Consider the following 21,797-nt stretch of genomic DNA (forward strand, 5'->3'; position numbering starts at 1 on the left):
TGTCGCAATTTGATCGATTTCCTCGATTAATCGATTCATCGTTGTGATAATCGATTAATTTTGTATCGATTAATATCCAACGATTAATCGACTCAATAATCGAGGAGTATCGAGAGTAATCGATTAGTTACTAATCGATTAATCGGAATTTTACGACATCTCTACATGCAACCTCGAAGTTGAACGGATTGCACGCACTTAAATTTACACTCTTATAGAATATTCTGCTTATGATCATTAAAAGTGCATTCAGAAACACAACAAAGCTAACGAAGGATAACTTTAATAATCCAACCTGAAACGGTTGATTTGCAAATTACGATCCCTCATTTAACATGTAATGCACATCCGATTCGTGACATGTTGCCTTCAAGGGTGATTTTATCGCCCAACCAAATTTGGAAATGGAACAATAGTGGTGTGATTAAATATTGCTATAAGCAGATTGAAGATATAGTTAGCAAGTTCTATTCGAATAGTATACTAATTCATACATATATAGTGCATCCAACACCCACGGACGCGGTTCGACCGGTAAATGTGACATCATATTCCCACACAAATAGCCTGCTGGCCTAAAGCGAGCTGTGGGCTGCGCGTTGGTGGTGTACTATTATTACACAACTGTCATTGGGGCGTGTGCGCGACTGTTTTGTTTGCAGTTGGACAACGGAAAGCAGGGCTGCTGTAGAATAAAGAGGAACATCATCGATAGTTGAAGAATATATACGAAATACTTATTCTCACTATTTGAAGTTAAACTGATTAACGACCGAAGTATATGCGAAGCACGCTCTGTGTTCATAAGAGCTGTCCTAATTATAGGACTTTTTTTTTTTTTTTTTTTTTTTTTTTTCATGTAACCCGTTGGCAGTCTCTCGACTCAAACTCTACTCCGGGTCCATCCCTGTTATTCCCCACGGTAATTAAATTTGCTTCTATGAGCCTCTATTTTAGATCAATAACAGACGTTCCTAAGCCACGTTGCTCAAATGGTCACTGTTTTAGGCCTGATCCAAATAGTTTTATTAAATAGTCCCCTTCAATAACACGATCACCGTTTTCACCATTATAACTATCACTCATCACTCTAACTTAACACTAGGTCTATTCCCTGTTGATCCGGTGATTAAATTTGCTTCTACGAGCCTCTACTTTCGATCATTAACAGACGTTTCTAAGCTACGTTGCTCAAATGGTCACTGTTAAGGCCTGATTCAAATAGTTTTCTACAAAATAATCCCGGTAGCATCACTTATTATCGTTTTCACCACCATCACTATCATAATTACTATTGTCCCTGTCCAAGGATGTTACCGATCATCCAGCAACTCGCGCTCGATCATCCAGTAGTCCGTCAACAACTCACTCCAGAAACTGAACCCCAAAATGCGCTATACGGTGGACCTCCAGTTCGAAGGCCTTCCTGCAACTCTGCCTCACGGTTCGCTGTCCGAATTCCACCAGTAACGGAGTTAGAGCTATAGCTTCAGTAACTTAGACTAAATGATAACAAAATTCCAATCATTTAGTTTAAGTTACTACAACTATCGCTATAACCCCCATACTAATTGAACTCAACAACGGGCCACGAGGCAGAATTGCAGAAAAACCCTCTCACTAGAAGTCCACCATACAACACATTTCGAAATTCAGCCTCTGGGATGAATCACTGACAAACCACCAAATGACCGAACGCGAACTACTAAATGATCGATAACATCCTTGTCCCTGTCATCACAAATATCTTATTTACAGTCATGAACATACACACAATGAATCGATCTTCAAAACAGCGCTGTTATATATCATATAAGAACCGACACTTCTACTAGCTTTCATAGGACATGTACCGAATATTTAACATTATTTCTAGTATAATTATAAAATAATTCCCACTTCTAGCACCTCAACTCAATATTGCATTTCATTCTTCATACTCACTGCGAACATGTTCCCATCCCAAATCAACTCTATCTTTTACCTAGCTTCTTCTGTCACTATGTCTACACCACCAATACCAACTTGTGTATTAACCTTTTCACTAACACTTGCATAACCTCACAACATTACCATTTTCATATCAACAACCATTTTTTTCACAATTTCATCGAGATCAGCAATTATCACTACTATCCCTACTACAATGTTAACGAAAACAAAAGCTAGTCAGTCATTTTTTTTTTCGAAGTTTGCAGTTTCCATCAAACAAATGAAGCTCAAAAAATAATAAGCTTAAAATCTATCGCGAGAGTCAGTCTTATTGTAGATATGATGACAAAGAGAGAAAACTCGAATAGAAGTGCATTTTGAAACAATAATAACGCACTAGATTTTGATAAATACCGTGCAAACTCAAACTTCGGACGCTTAAGCACTTTCTGATATAAAATCATCCAGTTTACTCACATTTTTAATCACATTGTTTAAATCACCATTGCAATCATCAAGTAAAGTATTCATCTTTGGACTACGTATTTAATATGTGCAAGATATTGCGAAGAATGTTTGCAATTTATGAAAATGTCCGGCTTCTGTTTGATTCAAACCTCGGACACCGGCGGGGTTGGATTCATATTTCGGACACAAAGATTCAAATTTCGGACACCAGATTACACAGTACCAAGAAGAATAATTGAAAACAATTCTCACTGCACAGCACAGACTGTCTTTCAATCATTCCGTTGCATTGTTTTAACATGTCTTATTAGAATGTAACTATACTAAAACAAGCTAAAACTATAAGTCCTTCCTACCCAGCTTGACGAAACATTTCGATGAAATATTTCAGAAAATTTCCCATACGAATTCAAGTGTCCGAAGTATGAGTGCGTCCGAAATTTGATTCACCACGGTATGACTCGTTTAAAATTTATTGTGGAATCTATTTAGTCTATTTACCAGGCCACTCTTCAGAACCGTGCGCCCAGCAATTATCAAAAATTCTCAACTTAACAACACCGAATACTGTTGCTATGGGCCTGTTGGTCTTCAAAAGATTCGAAATCGCCTCCGAATAAAATTCAACAGGTAATAATTTTACAGACATTTCTTGAGCTTCGAATTTTGATAGGGTTAGGAAGTCTTAACTTAGATCTTTATGTCTATGGATCTACTGTTAATCTAGTCATAATTATGTCGAATGTTTCGCACTGTGTCATTATTACTCTGTCTGTCTTAGTTATGTTATGTTTCCTACGTTATTCAGTTCAATTCTATACTCATTGTAGATTATGTTACGTTTTGATGTCAGTTCATTGTCTCTATTGCTAAAGGTCACCTCCTCTCAGGCGAGTATCCTAGTTCAAGCGTATAAGTAAGTACCGCTTAAGAGTTAAGCAAACGTGAAAAAATGCAGAATGTCTTGATGATATTTTCTACTGGTTAATTCCTACCTAGCTATGTTTAAGCGTGGCTACGACTCATCATCATCAGGGAACGCCTCTGAAAAGTATTGCCGCATAGCAGAGATCATTATCACTGATGAAAAGGACCTCTACCTGTCTGCACCACCATTCAAGGCTCCAAGATACGATGTCCGTTGAATCACATGCACATTAAACAAAAAATAGTCAACATGTGATATCACCACGACAGGATATGTCTTTGGTTGCCATATCAGTGCTAATGGCGTAAGCCCACCCATCGCGGCAAGATAACCTATCCGAGGGGAGGGAGAAATAATGTAAGAAAAATGCTTGAGAATATCATTTCAAGACCAAAGTCTCAAAACTACCCATACGCTGCTGCAAACAAAGACCCAAACGACGACCCGACGAATCCAACAGCTCTCCCATGCAAACCAACACCATCAACACGCACGCGAGGGTCTCTGCTGTTGACAGTGCTGGTCCGCGCGAGAGCGCCACCAGACTCCCGAAATCGACACTCGAGCTCGAGTCCCCGCCCACAAAGACAAGTCACTGTTCAAACGAATGTTGCCTTAACTGACTCCCCCATCCCGGGCACAGATTCTTTCCGAAGGATACTCAATATAAGTTCCACCGGGAAGCCAAGCACCAGAGATTGAGGAAAATCAGATAATCCAGCATCAGGCGTCTCGCGTCTGTTATTTAAGCAGAGAAGATGTTATAGGTGATATTCTCAATACGGCCGTTCAGAATGGTTCAGCGGATGTAAATTATGGATCATTATTAGGTCTTGTAATTTTGAACAAAACATTCTGAATACATGCGATAAACTATAAATATTATTATATCAAAGTTTTTAATTAGGATCGCGAATCAAGTAAAAATACTGATAAGTATAAGTTTGTAATTACTACCGACATTGTATTTGTGATCAAAACTGACATTGTGTTTTTAATTAAAACTCAAGTATACTAAATACGTAACGGAATAAAGTAGTGTTAATAAAAAAATTATAATAATTTACATTATAAATTCTGATTAATATCAAGATACTGATCCAACATCACATCTTCAAGGGCTCCTCACAAGCTACACATTTCATTCAGGCACTTTAGAACGTCCATGTAGTAACTTGTTCACACTTGAAATCTGCCTCGACCAAGTTGGCAGAACGCGCCCTTACCCTTTCTGAACCAAAGGGCAGGGAGAGCTGTCCTAATTATAGGACGTTGAGAAAATATGGGTTAAATAATGCTAATTACATGATGACTTCATTATTTAATCAGCAAATAGACTCCCTCAAATCTTTTGTACACTTTACTTGCTGAACAAATTGAATCAACATAAGCAATACACTCATTCGTCTCATTCAAACAAGATCTATGCTATGCATCAAACAACGACTACACAACACATACCCGCGCATTCAACAAAAACTGATCTAGCCGAGCTGAGATGTGTTTGGATTTTTTGTTTATCTTTCACACTGATGAACTGAGCAAACCGATGCCTTCGTTGAGACGTCCATCAGCTGTGTATTCGCAGTCCAATCGATTGGAACGGTGTGCTTAGAAATAATTATTAGAAAAGTTTCTATGCATTGCATATAGGGTAGAGAACCATTTTGGCAGCACCCCCTATTCTCGTCAGCAACTATAATAACTCGACCGCGTTCCAACCAAATGGCTTGATTTTTTGTACATAGTTTGTTTCTGTCGATATCTAGTGATGTACAAAAAGTCAAGCCATTTGGTTGGAACGCGATCGAGTTATTAAGGTTGCGGACGGGAATAGGGGGTGCTGCCCAAATGGTCCCGCTCCCTAGTACCAGTGGATAGGGATTGAGATTTGAGATCTCAATGTGCATAGTCGAAGAGCTCGGACCGGAAAGTCGAGAGCAGAAAGAGCTGAGCAGAATGAATACGTTTGCGTGTGTTTTGACAGTTTTGCCATGGGAAAACTGTCAAAACGCACGCAAACGTATCCATTCTGCTCCGCTCTGAAGCGTCGACCTTATGCGTATGAAGCAGAAGACATATGGCCACCAAGTCCATTTATTGGGGATCATCCACAGAATATGGGGTATCGGACCATTTGGACAGCACCCATTATGCCCGTCCGCAACATCTACTACTATACGTCTCTAAAAAATAACTTTGAGTTTTTTCATATAAGTGTGGTCCATTCTAATATGCAATTACGATTGTTCTGGTCAATCACGGAGTAGTAACTACGAAGTGTACTGTGTACAATCATCATGCCCATGAACAATAAAACTCGAGGCTATGTTGTTTGTCCCTGATAGATCGCAAGAAATATGCACGAAAATAATTTCGCGGTCATCACTATCGATAATTATTGTAAAAATATTCGCCGACGGATATCAGGTAATGACAGTTTCGTTTGATTTTAGCATGTTCCAACTTGGACATATGTCGTTTTCAGAAATCACGCATAATTTTTTTTTACTGTCGCGCCTTGTTGCCGCCAGTGGCCCATTGAGCAAGAATCTAGAGGAATAATAATGTGAATATCCATTCTCAAACCAGATCACGATCGTTTACTGTTTGCATCCCCGCGCAATCAGCAATTGAATTTGGCATTCCGAATCCCGCGCCAACAGTGAGTGTACAAGACAATTATTATTCTTTCGCTTGATGATCACATCAAAACAAATAGTGCTTGGCTACGGTTGGAACATGCATTGCACGTTGATTGCCGCTCAGCGTGTATCAGCTGAGTATTTAACTAGGACTGGATAAAATGAAACATCTTATTTTGAAAACAAGAATGCGATTAATTGAATCTCAATAAACACGTATACCGGTAGCGACTAAGGTTTTCCTATTTTCTACTGAATCGAATTAACTTAAATGGGAAATTAAAAGTGATAGAATTTTATGGGTGCCTTGTGCGGGCAATACTGATTGGAATTGGAATGTTATTTTCAATGTTGATTTATTGCTTTTCCTAATCTGATCAGTGAATGGTTTGAGAAAGGTTAAACTGATCAAAACACATTTGAAAGAAACATTTATCTTCGTTTTGTAGAGGCACGACGGAAAAAGTAATGATCGACGATAAAATCCTTACCTTTAGAAAAAATACATGTTCGGACTCTAGGTACGGAAGGCTACCCTTCTGATATAACTGAGTTATTCTACAATCTTATCATTTGTCCCATATATTGTCGATTCGATGTCGTCGATTCTATTTACATCAAGCGATAGCTCACACTTGAAAACAACCCATAAATGCTCGCGCAGGAGCTGCTCCCAGTCCCATAAACATTTTGAAAACTAAAACTCGAAACGTGCTCTCTCCGGTTTTGGAAGCGGTAAAGGTCAACCGCAAGCGGCCTTAGTAAAAATGTTGCCGCGTTTCACTCAGTTTCTTTTGGTTTCATTCATCTAAGTGTATACATACATAGCAGAAAAGCCCTATACATACAATACAAAATCATTTTTAATTTTATGAACTCAGTCAAATTTTGAAGACAGATATTTGAAACACATCGTCGCAGTTTCATTAAAACTACAATTTACATATCAATCTTTTAGGGAAAATCACCGAATGTCGAACGGCTAATTACCTTAGGAGTGGTGGGGTAAATTGGACACTATCATAAAAATTACATTATTCAACGCTTATCATGTTGGTTATCATTATCAAAGTATGCTGTGAAAACAATTTTAAAAAAATGTCCGAAGTTTGTTTTATACGACATCAACATTTCGTAGCGTTACAACGCAAGGTACTCTAACATAAAGAAGTATACCACTTTGATATCAATTTTAACATGAATTTTCGATTCCTATAGTATGGTATTGTACTAAAATGGAAAAGATGTAATATTCGATAATGTATTAGATGAAATCCTGGTTTTCGATTAATGGCACGGGAGGGTTAATTCAACATATTTTGGTTTCTTTGCAAGACACCACCGAGGAGAAACAAAAATCTGATCGTTCGAGCATAATACGCAGTTTTTTTCTGATGTAAAACTTTCGGAATAATTGAAATTGATTATTTTATGAAAAAAAAAAATCTGAAGGGTTATGTACAAGACACGACCGCCCAACGTAAACTACGTAAAACAATTTGGTGCGTTAGGAATGTAGTCATCACCATGCATGAATATTATAAGATAATTCATTCGATTATTTATGTCACTGGTTTATAACAAAATTTACGAAGCTTGGAATGTGAAAATTCTTGTATATCGTCGTCGGGTGTGACAATGGGTCAGCGCCCTTACCGACTGTCTGGAGGTCGGATAACAAAATCGTTCAAAAAGGTCTCTTATAATTCGGTTTTCTTGTCCTTGTCCTCAGATACATCTACAAGCATTCTAACAATGACCCATGATCACCCCCATTTGACCCATTGTCTCCCCCGACGACGGTACGATAACTTAAAATTTTCACTTCAAAAGCCCAAAGGTAAATTGCCTACATTTCAATAGAAAGAAAAATCTTTTGTACAGCGCTATCCCCCCTCCTTTTCCCGTCCGCAGCGTTTATTAATCGAAAGCGTTCCAACTACACAGATAGAAAAAGTTGATGAAATTTACACGAAAGTAATGTACATAAAAGGAATGCCAAAAAGCATACATTTAAACGATATTGTCACCTGAATGTGTGCAATTTCTATTGCATTATGTAAGTATTTCTCGCTTAACTTTTCAAAAGGACCTAAGTAATATTTTTTTCATGAATTAATTTGAGTACTGCAAACAAAAGCCTTCGTATTGGTCTATTGATTGCAATATTAAAATTAATTCATAATTTTTTTTGAAAAGTAAAGCACGATTTAAAAACATAATTCACTAGAAATTGCATACATTTAGGACGAATTTGTTGGAAAAGATTCTATGCTCAGAATAGTGTAATTTTCGGCGTCTTTATTTTTTACGCGCTGATTAGTTTTCATTATTTTTTCTTGTATATATCTTGATTTTTTGTACATCACTAGTAAATGTAGTAATACATAAATGGAAATGGTGGAGTATGATTATCAAATATGGAAAAATATTATTTTTAAACAAAAAACTCTATGATTGATATCGGTAAAAGAAATTCGACTAATTTTTCGAGAGTGCTCATTGATGATGCCACACGATGTTCCGGGGCCAATCCATAAGCCATGGCATTGCTGTTGGAGAAGGGATAGTTGGATTGTCGAGTACGACAAAGAAGTGCGGGTCGATAAAACCCGGTCGCGAGAACTAGAAATCAACAAATACAAATGCCAGCCATATGTACCAAACACCAAGTTATTCGGTTGTGATGCGCCCGAGTAGTAAACTGTTGCTGACGGGAATAGGGGAGGGGTGTTATTTTATTACAATATAGCTCTCACTGTCCGAAAGTGGCATTACGCTATTACGGATACAATATTCGTGCAACCAGTTTATTAATATAATTGCAAGAATCTTAGATCCGGGAGCTAGAAGGTGATAGATCTATTGTAACTCCTATAGCCCGTTTCAAGAACGTATGCGTTCCGAAGCTGTACTGCCGTCATACGCATATTTGTCCCATGTTTGCTGGGATTCCCTTTATACATGGGACAGTTATGCGTATAACGGTAGTATAGTTGTATACAATAAGCCCCGCATGATTGATACATATCATAAGAATATTTGAAGTGCATTCACACTTCCTGAATCAAGATTGAATCCTTTTGATTCTGGCGCGAATTTTATAATAAAAATATAATTAATAATTTGCAGTTTATCATAAAATGGCTTATCATTTTCATAAGTTATCCTTGAACCGAACATGTTTGTTCATTTACATTGCGATTATCGCATAATCACATTCAACGATGTTAGAAAATCGTTTCTAGCGACCAACGAACATGTACACAGCTTATGACACATTGTGAGATCTATTAGCATCATCGTCAATAAGCGATGCTTTTGCGCTCTCCACCCTTATTTGTGCGGAGCGTTTCGGGTAGTGAGTTACCATGATCTCAAGAGAGCAAGATACACGTAAATCTGTGTCGTCTACACTCACAGCTTGTAACTCACGCGATTCAACGTTTATTGCGAGAGCACGCAAAAAGCCGTTACTCTCAATGTGTACAGTTGTAGACATCAAGTTAATCGGAACATGTACAACTTACGATCGAATGGAATCGAATCACGATCATTGCTGCAATGATCGTGATTCTTCCTTTCAAATCGGACATGTGCTTTCGCTAGGGGCTGCCCGTTCACATGCGGAACATGCCGTTCGTATGTTTTTTACGGTGCAAATAGAAGAAAATACGTAGCTGCGCGTCGAAAGTACGCGGGCATAAATACTCGCTGGTGGAATTCAGGGTGCGCGTCCGCGTGACTCCTGCGTATAGTCTTTAACAGCTTAAACTGACATTTAGAAAATTCAAACATTCTTCTATTAGTTGCATTAACTAAATGACGGTTATAAAGTTGTTAAAATATTGAAACATAGAGAGTCTATTTCCCGATACTTTTCTTATCCCGGGAAAAGGTTAAAAACATAGTTTTGAATTCCCTCCAAGACTGCGAAGCAAAATACTTCCCAAATAAGCCTAAATTCATGTTAAAAACACTGCTTGTTCCAGGAAATAACGGGATTTTTTTTGTAATAAAAAGCAAAACTGAATCCTGATAAGGGATCTTTCATATAGCAAAAATTCGTTGCTGAAAACAATTTGGAATATTCGTGAGTTTTGTTCAAATTTGTTTTCGTGACGGATTACTGAACAATAGTTTGCACTGTGTTTTAAACGAATCACACTATATGTCACAAATCGCAACACCAGCATACAACAATGTCAAATAATTCAATTCCCAGTTTTCATTCAAAGTTATTACGAGGTCTTCCCCTTTAAAAATTTGAATTTGTAGCAATTGTTTAATCGATTTAACAAGGCTTATGAGGAAATATGTTTGTTCAAGGATATTAACATCCATATTTGGCAGCATAATTTTGCTTTATATTTTCATAGCCTTTCTTTATAAATAAGTTTCTTCTCTTGGTTTCATATCGCTTTCATAACACACTTCAAGTTTTTACCAATTTCGTTGCCAGGATTGAAGCAGAGGCGACATTCCAATTGATAATGTAACCCTTTTTTTTTTAAATTTAAAAATCGAGATTGCACCACATTTTTTCCTAAAATTAGAAAATTGATGTTCCTCCATAAATTGGACCTGTGCGCCGCCGCCGCCTCTATGTGCAAAAAGATGATTATTTTCAGCACCAGTATTAATTTTATTGAGTTTTTGGACTACGGATCAGCCAGTAATTTCAACAGCAAAATTGTCATTACCGAGAGTTCGGCATAAACGACAAAGTTCAATAAATATGGACATAACTGAGTTAGTCAGTAAATGAGGAATTGTTCTTTTGGAAACCTATTTTACTGACTGGACAGTATATTCAATCAATGTTCATTCGCATAAAATAAAAGTATAGGGTAATACAAACTTTGGCAGTTTTTGATTGATAAAGATTGAATGAAAAGAAAATCTCTCACTTATTATCATCATCACTTACGATAGGTAGCATAATATGAAAGATGTTTAGTACGGTATCTCAGGAAGCTTTGGCTATACTCTATGATAATTTCTTTTGAAAATTTGCAAAGGCAGAGGGCATCGATGCATTTCAACTTGTTTTACACAGCTATGCGATCTGTGGCTGAGTTTTGCAAAACACAAAAAAGTTCACTTTTGGAAACGCAGGTCAACCAGCACGACGGAAACAATTTACAAAATATTTTTTAGCTCCACGGGTAAGACATAAGCAACAAAAAAGAGCGAGAAGCTCTACAACCGCGTTTAGTATTTTCAAAAGGCTGGTCGACAAATTTTAATTTTTTACCGGTGGCGCTGTATAAATTTCTACCGACTTGTTGTGCCGTTCAGCATTTTATGGATTTCATGATTTATTCAGCAAAAATAAATAAAAGTCATAATAATCAACATAATTTGTTACCGAGACTCGGGAATTTATTACTGACAAACGTTGTTGGTCTACTAACAAAATGGAATTTCAGTAAAAAAGAAATTTTCCAGTTGAAACTCGGCATACAAAATACCGAACATTGAAACGCTGGTTAAGTGTATATACATTTTTCAAATCAAAATCTTCCACATAATGTACATTTTCACATCTGAGTTTCAAAGCATTGTAAATTAAGAACACGAAGTGCCCATTCCGCTCGAGCTCATTACGCTATGAAACTCTCTTACCCTCTTGATCTTAATAACCCATTTTTAACAATAATAGGTCCAAACCTGCCAAAACCATTATTTTTCCTTCAAAAATTTGTAAAAATATTTGAAAAACACGAGAAAAAAAATCTGCTAGAACATACCTATCAGAAAACAATTCTCGGATAATTCGAGTAAAAAAATCCAAAGGGAGGGACAAAAGTTAAAAATAATTTCAATCAACGAACTTGATGCTTTAAGTGAAAGAATTAAATTATATTTTTCACATTGTTTTACAAATTAAGGTCACAGATTTTACGTTCTTAACGTTTCTACTGATCAGGGACAGAAAAAGTCATTTCAACTACACTCAAACAGCTGACATCCAACACACAATCAAGTTGCTAGTCCTTCACGAATTTGAATGTGCGAAGAATAGCGGACGGCATGTGCACGAACAGCAGCAAGCGTCGACTCTCGGTGTCAGCGTTGTTTTGTGCGGTGTCAAAATGAATCTTCAGCTTGGCACATTGATATTCAATTTGAAATCTCAAAATTTGAATATCATTTTGTACTGCGGTGCATTGATTCAACATTTTGAAGTCAGATTCCTAAAATATATGCATCTGTTCAGTATATAAAGAAAAACAATCATCATTTATCGGTACAAATTTACCGCAATTCAAAATATTCATTTCAGCCCCGTTAGATATTCATTTTTTACGCTCGATTATCAATCGGCTATTGAAGATCGGGCGGTAAATTTGGTATGGAAGTTTGACAGCATGCTGCGAGATGTTCGTGCCCGCATCGCCGAGCTTCTGATCAAAACAAACACGAATCAATGACGAAGCTGCCTACTGAACATCAATGCAAGTGATAGTAAAACGAAGATTTCCGTCCTTGCTACTGATTTTGAAGGTTGCTATAAAATGATCCTCTCTTTAAGACAGGGCACAGACTGGTGTGCGCCAATTACCGAGAAATAACCATTCTTAATTCGGCGTACAAAACTATCTCCAGATTTCTGTTCAACAGATTGAAACCGCTTGAAAAGTCCATCGTCGGCGAATACTAGACAGGGTTTCATGAGAGCCGAACAACGACGGCTTACTGGTAATACTTGCTGGAAACAGAAGTATATTACGGACTTATAGAATATTTTTTCCAATAACATGCTCGTATATTAATAATGGCATTCGCAGAAGAACAATTTCGGCATCATTTGTGTCCTTTTTGTTTTTCATGCTGTTAGCTGAAAATCCCAAAACCCAATTTGAATCGCACCTAGTTTGCACTTAAATTGAAAGCTACTCAGAAAGAATTTTACTTTCAAATTTGAAAGACATTGCTTCTTCTCACGTCAATATTTTGATGATTTTAAAAAGTATTTAACTAGCGAAGTTCTCGAAACTACAGAAAATTAATCTGCAATAAGAAATAAAATGGGAACAAAGTACACATAATGTTAAATAATTAGTTGAGGAGCTTCAATGTACAGTGCACATAATTAAGCAAGCGCGCTCAACGTCCCGCTTGTAGTCATGCAAAGAAAACAGAAAGACACTCACGCTCTAGGGGCAAATAGTTGTCACGATTCGTTCATAGGTAGAACGGCTAGAGTAACTCATTTCTCAGAGCAAGACTCAATCTTGCAATATTTTGTTATGTGCGAGTGTCCAAGGTAATAACACTCAATCGAGAAAGATGGGAACTCGATATTGTTCGTAAATTGTACAGATCGCGATCTGTACAGTTTAGGATAAACGTCGAATCGGATCATGTTCGGTCGATTTCCATCGCTGCACATTGCATTGCCCTTTTTTCACAATCGATCATCCTATACTTGTACAAACATGCGCGTGTGAGTATATCACTTTTCATGCACTACATATTCACTATAGAGTAGGGTGGGGCAAGAGTACGCACTTAGTTTTCAATCGATCATGTGGCCCTTATGAAGCAAGCTTCTTCATATCAAATCAGTGTCGATGATTTATATACTCTTCCTTTATGTTACCCAGTGGAAAAAATATTGAAATTATTGAAATTCGTTTTAGTAGAACCCTTATTGCAAGACAAGTGAAAAACGCACTCTTACCCCACCGGTGGGGTAAAAGTGCGCATCGGGTGGGGTAAGAGTACGCATTTATCCAATCATGTGCTTTGAGTATATATTACCACAAATAAGAATTAATAACATTTAATTGATGTTTAATGAGCATATATTAGGAAATGTTTAAAGATTACGTAACTCTTGAAGGGGGAGGGAGTCCCAAAAATGTGCACTTTCATACGAAAAACCATTGTTTTTTTATATATGCAAAAAACTACAGAGGTAAAAATATATATCAGGTTTCGCGTGGCGTATATAAAAACATTTTCCTTAAAGAAATTTGGCTATTTCATCACCTCTCCCCTCTATCTTATACTATTTGTATAAATCCTCTAAAAATTATATGGATCGTCACACATCTCGCAACCCCTCCCAGCTAAACGTTGCGTAATTTATGGATGTTTCTTTTGATTAAATGAAATTATCATTTAGATGAAATTGTGTTTTCGTGCTATGTTTAGGTGTACAACAAGTCCTAATACAATTTTATTATTTCGCTTCAGTGCTTTGTTCGCTAAGTCCTTTCTAGCACCGAATTACTTCAACTTATCCCAAAAACTTGTTATAATTTCGAATTCTGTCCCTTTATTCTTAGTTGTGGATCTTTGCGCTTTAGAAGAAGTCTTATTTCGGCCGGAGATACGGGTTTGACATCATAACTTGAAGATTCATATGAGTACTTTTGCCCCACCGGTTCCTGCGTACTTTTACCCCACAGTCCCAAAAATTATTCAAGTAATGGTTTTGACTTCTTGGAAAACCAACCGGATTGGTGTTCTGTACCATAAAGTACTCTATACAATAGGTTATCGAAATGGTATAATGTTCACCTGATTGAACGTATATATGGTAATTAAATACTAGTTGCGGAAACCCAATTATTTTTAGCAAAATGACCAAAAAGTTATCTAACTCCATATCTCCCTTGTTGTTTATTCAAATCGTTTACAATTACACATGATAATAGTTGGCCAGAATACCTGTCAAACTGATGCAGTGTTGCTAGTTTATCTTTTTATATTACTTCAAAAAATCGAAAACGTACTCTTATCCCACGCGCACTCTTGCCCCACTCTACTCTACGTTAAGGGTCCCATACGCGCTCCGAAATGTTGTACAACTTTGACTCCGCCCCGAGGAAATTTGATTCGGTCGGAGTAAAGTCGGACCGTCTGTGGTAAGTTGTACTGCCCAACGATCGTACAACTTGCCCACAGACGCTCCGACTTTACTCCGACCGAATCAAATTTCCTGGGGGTGGAGTCAAAGTTGTACAACATGTCGGAGCGTGTATGGGGCCCCTTACACACTACGCATTTCTTTCGACCGCTGTCACTGCTCCGGCTCTACTTTTTGTGCCAAACTGGTGCGAAACACCACACAAAAAGAAGAGCCCAAAAGCCTACCGTGCTGGACGACGGCCGTAAGGAAACTCACTTTGTGGTGCTGCCAAAATGGTCCGATACCCTAGTTTAACGTTGATAATCAGAAGATCGAATACAACTGGCAACTTGGTGGAGAGTTTCTCGATTGATATATAAATCTCAAAAAACCATCGAAAGATGAATGCGCTAGTAACGTTCAAAATCTTACATGATTTCGTGACGGTCCTCAATTTTGAAATTTTCATTTTACACCCTGTATCCGAGTCTTACCCTTAGACGTAGTTTACGTCAAAATACATTTTAATCTAATGATAAATTATATCATAATAGTAGAAGGAAGTGTGTATAATTGGACTTCATATTCCGAAGGCACGCTTTGAGAGTTTTTAAACGCCAAACTGTTTGAATGTAACTTCAATAGCATAACTAGTTCTGAAAAAATGTATTGATAGATTGTCCACGTTGTCTTCTCTTCCACGTGAAATACAAGAGGCTTCATGAAATTTAGCATTAGTATTTAGTTATCTGAAAATGGTTGGTTTAAACTAGGGAAAAACTAATATCCTACCAACTTTGATAAATCTTGGCGAAATTTCCGAAGGAATTCCTGAAGCAGTTCCTGAAGACAATGCTGCACAAATGCAGCGTTTTTCCTTCGTAAATTCCTTTGAGAATTTCTTCCGAAATTCCTTTAGAAACTCTTTCCTTTTGTAAAACCATTCAAAATAGCTGAACTCTATCCGATAATTTGTTGGGAAAAAATCCATAAATTTACTGTACCGAAGAAAAGAATAGTTTCAGAGGGGGATACTAGAAAAAAATTCAAAAGAGTACTTAAAGGTCTTTCCGAAGGTATTCCTGACTTTATTTCAGAAGGAATATTGGAAAGAACTTATGAAGGGATTTCCTACAATATGTTTGAAGGAATTTTTGATGGAATTTTCAACGGAAAGGAATTTTGGAAGCATTCTCTAAAGGCATTCTCGAAGGTATTCCTAAAAGAATTTACAAATTATTTCCTAAAGGAATTTCCTAACGAATGTTTACAGGAACTCCGAATTTCTATAGGAATGAACTATGGAAATTATGAAAACAATTCCGGAGGAGTTCCTAAAGGAATTTATGGAGCAATTCCCAATGTGATTTCTGAAAGAGTTGCTGAATAAATTGCAGAGGAATGTTTTAAGTAATTTTCTAATGGATCTCCCGGAGGAAGTTCTGAAAGATTTGCTGGCGAATGGTCTAAAGGAATTTCTGCAAACTTTTTTTTTATGAATTACTAAAAGAATTTTTAAAGAAATTCCTCATTTCTTCAATTTCCTAAAGAACTCCTAAATAAATTCCTAAAAAAAATCCAAAGAAATTTTTGAACCCATTTCTTAAGGAATTTCTACGCGAATTTCGAAACCTAAAGAAATTTCCAAAGGTATTCCTAAAGAATCCCCTAAGAAGTTTGAAGGGATTTCCGAAAGAATTTCCAAAATATTTTCCACAGGAGTTTTGGAAGGTATTAGGGAGGTGGACAACATCAGGAGGAAGTTTCAAATTCCGAAGGAACTCTTGAGGTAAATTCCTAAGCAAATCTTTAAATTCCTTCTTACAATTTTCAAAGCACCAACCGGTGGAATTTGAAAAATAATTTTAAGGTTTACTTCCGAAGTTGTTTGCGGAGCATATTTCAAATGAATCTCTGGAGAAATTTTTGAAGAAAATTTTGAAACAATGCCCAAAGAAATTGTTGAAGAAATCTAAGAATGTCGGAATTTTCTTCAGGAATTCCTTTCAAAAATCCTTCATGAATTAATTCAGAAATTCCTCAGGAGTTTCATAGGATTTTGTTATAATTTTGGAAGGATTTCCAGACAGAATTTCTAAAAGTATTCCTCGAGGAATTGCCGAAAGAATTCTCGAAAGAATTCTCGAAAGAATTACTGGATTCATTTCATTTAAGAAATCCCTCCGGGAAGGAATTCCCTGAGTATCTAAAGGAATTTTCGGAGGAATTTTAAAATGTATTAATGGTGAATCATTTCCGAAAGAATAACTATCTGGGGCTATTTCCGAAGGAATTCCTGGAGAAATCTAGGAATGTCTTTGGAAATTCCAGTATTTCTGCTGAAATTCATTTTGGAATTTCTTCCTGAAATTCTTTAGGAATTGATTTAAAAATGCGTGCAGGAACTTTTTTTGAAATTCTTTTAAAAATTCCATTAGATTTTTTTTCATATTTCTCCAGAAATTTCTTTAACGAAAATTCCATCAGTTTTTTTTATTTCTTCGTGGATGCAGCCGGAAATTTTTGGAAGAGTTGATTTGGAAATTTCTCCTGAAATTCATTTAGAAATTCCTACAGGAATTCCTCCACAAAGTCCACATTTTTTTGGGAGCTCCCTAAACACTTTCCTCTGGGAATAATTTTAAAAAAACCTCGCTCTTTTTGTATCGCGTTGTATTCGAGCCATGGATAACGGATTTCAAACGGATGTGATATATACTGACTTTAATTCGACCGTATTGAACACAGCATACTGTTAAGAAAATTATTTTGAGCTTTTTAGTGGAATGTCTTCACTTGTCATAAGACGAGTTTGTACAATCCCATTGAATTCCAATTCCACCATTCCATTGTATCTTTTCAGATACGTATTTCGACCTCAACAGTAAGGCCGTCTTCAGTGTCTCGTACTTGACTCGACTTCGTAGTCCTAGTCGTACGAGAGACTGAAGACGGTCTTACTGTTGAGGTCGAAATACGTATCTGTCAAGATACAATCAAGTGGTGGAATTCAATGGGATTGTACAAACTCGTCTTATGACAAGCACAGCATACTACTGAAGCGGCTCGAAATGCTCGGCATTTCAATAGATTACATTCGCTGGATCGCTTGTGAATCGTAACAATAACGATTCCCGTGAAGTGAAAAGATGTATTGCTGCTGCGAATAGGGCCTTGTACGGATTACGTAACCAGCTTAGTTTCCGCAGCATGCAGACTGAAACGAAATTTGCTCTATACAAAACTCTGATTCTACCAGTGGCTCTTTATGGACATGAAGAAAGGACGTTAAAAGAGGCCGACCGGGAAGCTTTCGGGGTTTTCGAGCGAAAAGGGCTGCGTACAATAATCGGAGGGAAACTAGAAAATGGTGTGTGGCGGCGGCGGGTACATATGAATACCAATCTACAGTCGACTCTTTACATCTCGATGTTCTATGACTATATCTCGATATCTTTCCCTATGTCGATGGTTTCCTCAGTCCCTTCAATCTACATTGGGCTTTCTACATCTCGATAACCTCCATATCTCGATATCTCTCTATCTCGATGGTTTCTGACCATATTTTGTTCAGGATTCACTCTTCTTATGTCGATATGTTCAAATTTTTAGACTACTAGATGGTCAAGACTACTAGATTGGGACAATAACAAACACACCAACAACAAGAAACAACGTTTGTTTTATTGTCGTTTTTCATAGTAACGGGATTTTTTCGGATCTAGTACCCATTTCAATTTTCCTTCTATTACACTCGATCTCTCCCTATCTCGATGGTCCCTTCAATATCGAAATATGGAGAGGCGACTGTATTTTAAATGTATTTACTAAGTGACAGACAGCAATTCAATATTTAGAATCCTGCTTACGCTAGCAACGAGAATTTGATCCCCTCACCCCATGCAAGATTTTTCCCATAGCACTTCTCGTAAGCCTAGGAAAACTATTCAAACCACTGCGATGTTTACACAATTTTATTTTTGGAAATTGGACAAAACAAAAATGAGTAATCGATGCTTCATGTTTCGTTCATTATCAATTGAGAGAGAATTCTTGCTTAACTTTTCTAAATGACCTAAGTAACAATTTTAGAAAAATCGAGTGTTACAGATAATAACTATCACACATATAAAAATTTTGTTATAAACTCTAGACTTCACTGTTTGGTATCTATACTGCCGTTATACGCATAGTTGCCCTATGTTTGCTGGGATTTCCCATGTACATGGGACAGTTATGCGTATAACGACAGTATAGCACGTATTACATTTTGGGCTACACAACAATTCGCTTACCATGACCCAACGAATTTTATTTGGTGGCTTTCACTGGCAGCTGTTTCAGAATTTAATCCCTGCTGATCAATAGGTGAAGATACGGCGAGGATTCGCACCGGCAAACTAATAGCCAGGGAGTGGGCAATTAACTTGGGAGGGGAAAAACCAAAACGTCCAAGGGACCGTAGACTAAGACTTACTACGTAAGCATTTATGTGGTTAGGGGGTCTGTCGGGGGAGGGAGGTTCCAAAAATCCTGAAAAAATGCTTACGTAATTAGTGCACGACCCCCAATGTAGCATCCTCGAACATCAAACGACCAAAACAACATGATCAATGTTGTACAGCTGAGAGAATCAAAATTTCCTATCTGACTTTTTCGATGTAATTATTTCAAATTCAACATGTAATGTAATGTTGTGTGCTTCTACCAAAGTTCACTCTCTTTGGTCATACATAAAACGGGATTCAGAAAAAATGGTTATGTTTGGAACACTTCCATAAAATGTTTCCCAAGTCTTCAACCTTGTTTTTATCGTAAGGAATGGATTACAAAAAAAAAGCAATTCAAAAGTTAGACGAAAATTCTGTATTCCTTGCGAATGGTTCTGTAGAGTTTTCTATTAAACAAATAAATTTAACAAAAAAATAAGAAAATGTGTAGAAGTGTACAACGTGAGTTACTTTCAATGACACCGTCTTAATCAGAAAACATTTTAGCCCATGGATGACATACCTAGTTTTGACCATTCACAGAAAAAAAAAGTTTCATATATTTTAAAAAGCCAATACCAACTTGAAACGCAAAAAAATATTATATAATTATTTCTCTATGACTTTCGATTAAATTTAAAACTAAATGGATTAAAAAAATCAATCATTTAGAACATTGTTGTGATGTTGTACTTACCGTGAATTATTTAACTTGACGATAAAATATGCCAATTCTAAAACTACGCCAGCAACCACTAGTTAGCTGTAGTAATTATTTTATTCTTCTCCCAGTTCCAGTTGGTTTCTTTCAGCTTGCGTAGGTATGACTCACAGATGCAACCTTTGTCAGATCCCCTCCACAGATAGTAAAGCTAAGCGATGAAAATATGCATTTCACATCACGCACGACTTGGGCACAATCGCACGAATATGCATTTACAGTTGTATGAATGTATTGTTGCGATAAATTGACTCCAGCCAGCAGTAAGTACATCCAACAGCACACACGGATCACACCCCCGCAACAGATTATTATTAGTGTATTAAACCACAGCTTCTTCTTTCGACGCAGCACCTTTGTTTCCACTTGCACCGAGTTTCAGAACGAAGCGGATTCCTTCGATTTATAATTGCACTATTTTTGCCATGTAATTTTTAAATTGCGCACTTGATATAACTAAATAATTATTTAACTAAATTGTAAACGAAACGAATTGAGGTCAAGATAGGGATGATTATACAATCACCACCTTTTTATCAACAATCGATTGGCACGAGCCTATCCGTGAACGTGAAGAAAACGACAGACCTCTATACACAATGAATGAACAACACTAGACAATTTTTTTTATTTCACTGGAAACAACTTCACTGCAATAGGTCACGGAACAGCTGAACGTCTATTCCGTCTGGGTGTCTTTTCGGTAATTCATACCGATCCAACTCTGATAGTGTTCTCCCTCTTCGCCGTAAATATGAAAACAAAACCATGCAACGCATAGAAGGAAGAGTTCGTGAAATAACCGGTGTAAAGTGAATAATAATCTATTTTAAATGAAAGACAATTTGATAAGGGAAACAATCTAAGATAAAGCAAACGCTTTATATGTGTTCTGGATTTTTCAGAGTGCACACGTAACTACTAGCAGGAGTGACGACTTTGGGAATTGTTCACCTATTAACGTCCGGGTGAAATTCGGCAAAACAATCTTTAAGAGTGCTTACTCGATAGGTAAATCCTGTCCTCTCCGTTTCTTCAATAATGTACTAATTTCAAAAGTCTAGCTCTACATAACTCGATGATCCATTCAATATCAAATAAGGGAGAGTTCACATTGGGCTAAATTTAAGCGTAATAAATTTTGAAACCGTCTTGAATATAGTTCACGTACCAGCAATAGATTAGAAAATATCCAAATCAAATCCGTATCCAAGATTTTAACAAATTCACCCCACTGTGCTAATCTTGTTCAAGGCTTAAACTCCCTACGGAGAACAAAGTGGTTCTTCGAACTTTCACTTTTAAACGATGTTTCTCACAGATTTTTCGCTCAAAGATAACTTCTTTCGATGCGCAGCTAAGGATATTAAAAACTCAATGCAAATAAATCCTCAATTCGCGCACGAATGCCAAAAAGTTTGAAAATTTCCTAAAAAGGCACAAGCAACCGCACGCGACTGAAAACAGACTTTGCGTCAAAACAAAAATGGCTCGGTTTTGTTTTGTTGATGTCCGTTCCACTTCTCGTCCGTTCCACCTTCCAGATGTCCCATTTCCATACACGGAAAAACTAAATTGCACACTCATTGCTTTCTACTCATAAATATATACCAATTACACGGTACCTCATGTTATTTTGACGTTAGACAACGTCATTCGGGATAAAAATGTATATTTACTATCGGTTCAATACAGAATGGCACATGTCGCCAATCTTAATTACATACACTCTGGGTGGTCAATAACA

The 21,797-nt window shown here is 37.0% G+C and overlaps 1 protein-coding gene across 7 annotated transcripts in view; it reads right to left on the minus strand.

Annotated features, from left to right (window-relative positions):
• Positions 1 to 21,538, minus strand: part of LOC134226074 (protein germ cell-less) — a 43,634-nt gene extending 22,096 nt beyond the window's left edge. The window contains exons 1-2 of one of the 7 annotated variants that reach the window (XM_062706604.1): positions 21,370 to 21,538; positions 20,027 to 20,506 (exon numbers count right to left, since the gene is read on the minus strand). The gene's annotated coding sequence lies outside the window, so the exon portion shown is untranslated. Of the gene's footprint in view, positions 1 to 20,026; positions 20,875 to 21,221 lie in introns of those variants that run through there. The other 6 variants (XM_062706601.1, XM_062706600.1, XM_062706603.1 and 3 more) reach the window with 6 other exon arrangements.
• Positions 21,539 to 21,797: the final 259 nt, after the last annotated feature.

Source organism: Armigeres subalbatus, chromosome 3 (assembly GCF_024139115.2).
Source record: "Armigeres subalbatus isolate Guangzhou_Male chromosome 3, GZ_Asu_2, whole genome shotgun sequence".
NCBI lineage: Eukaryota > Metazoa > Arthropoda > Insecta > Diptera > Culicidae > Armigeres > Armigeres subalbatus.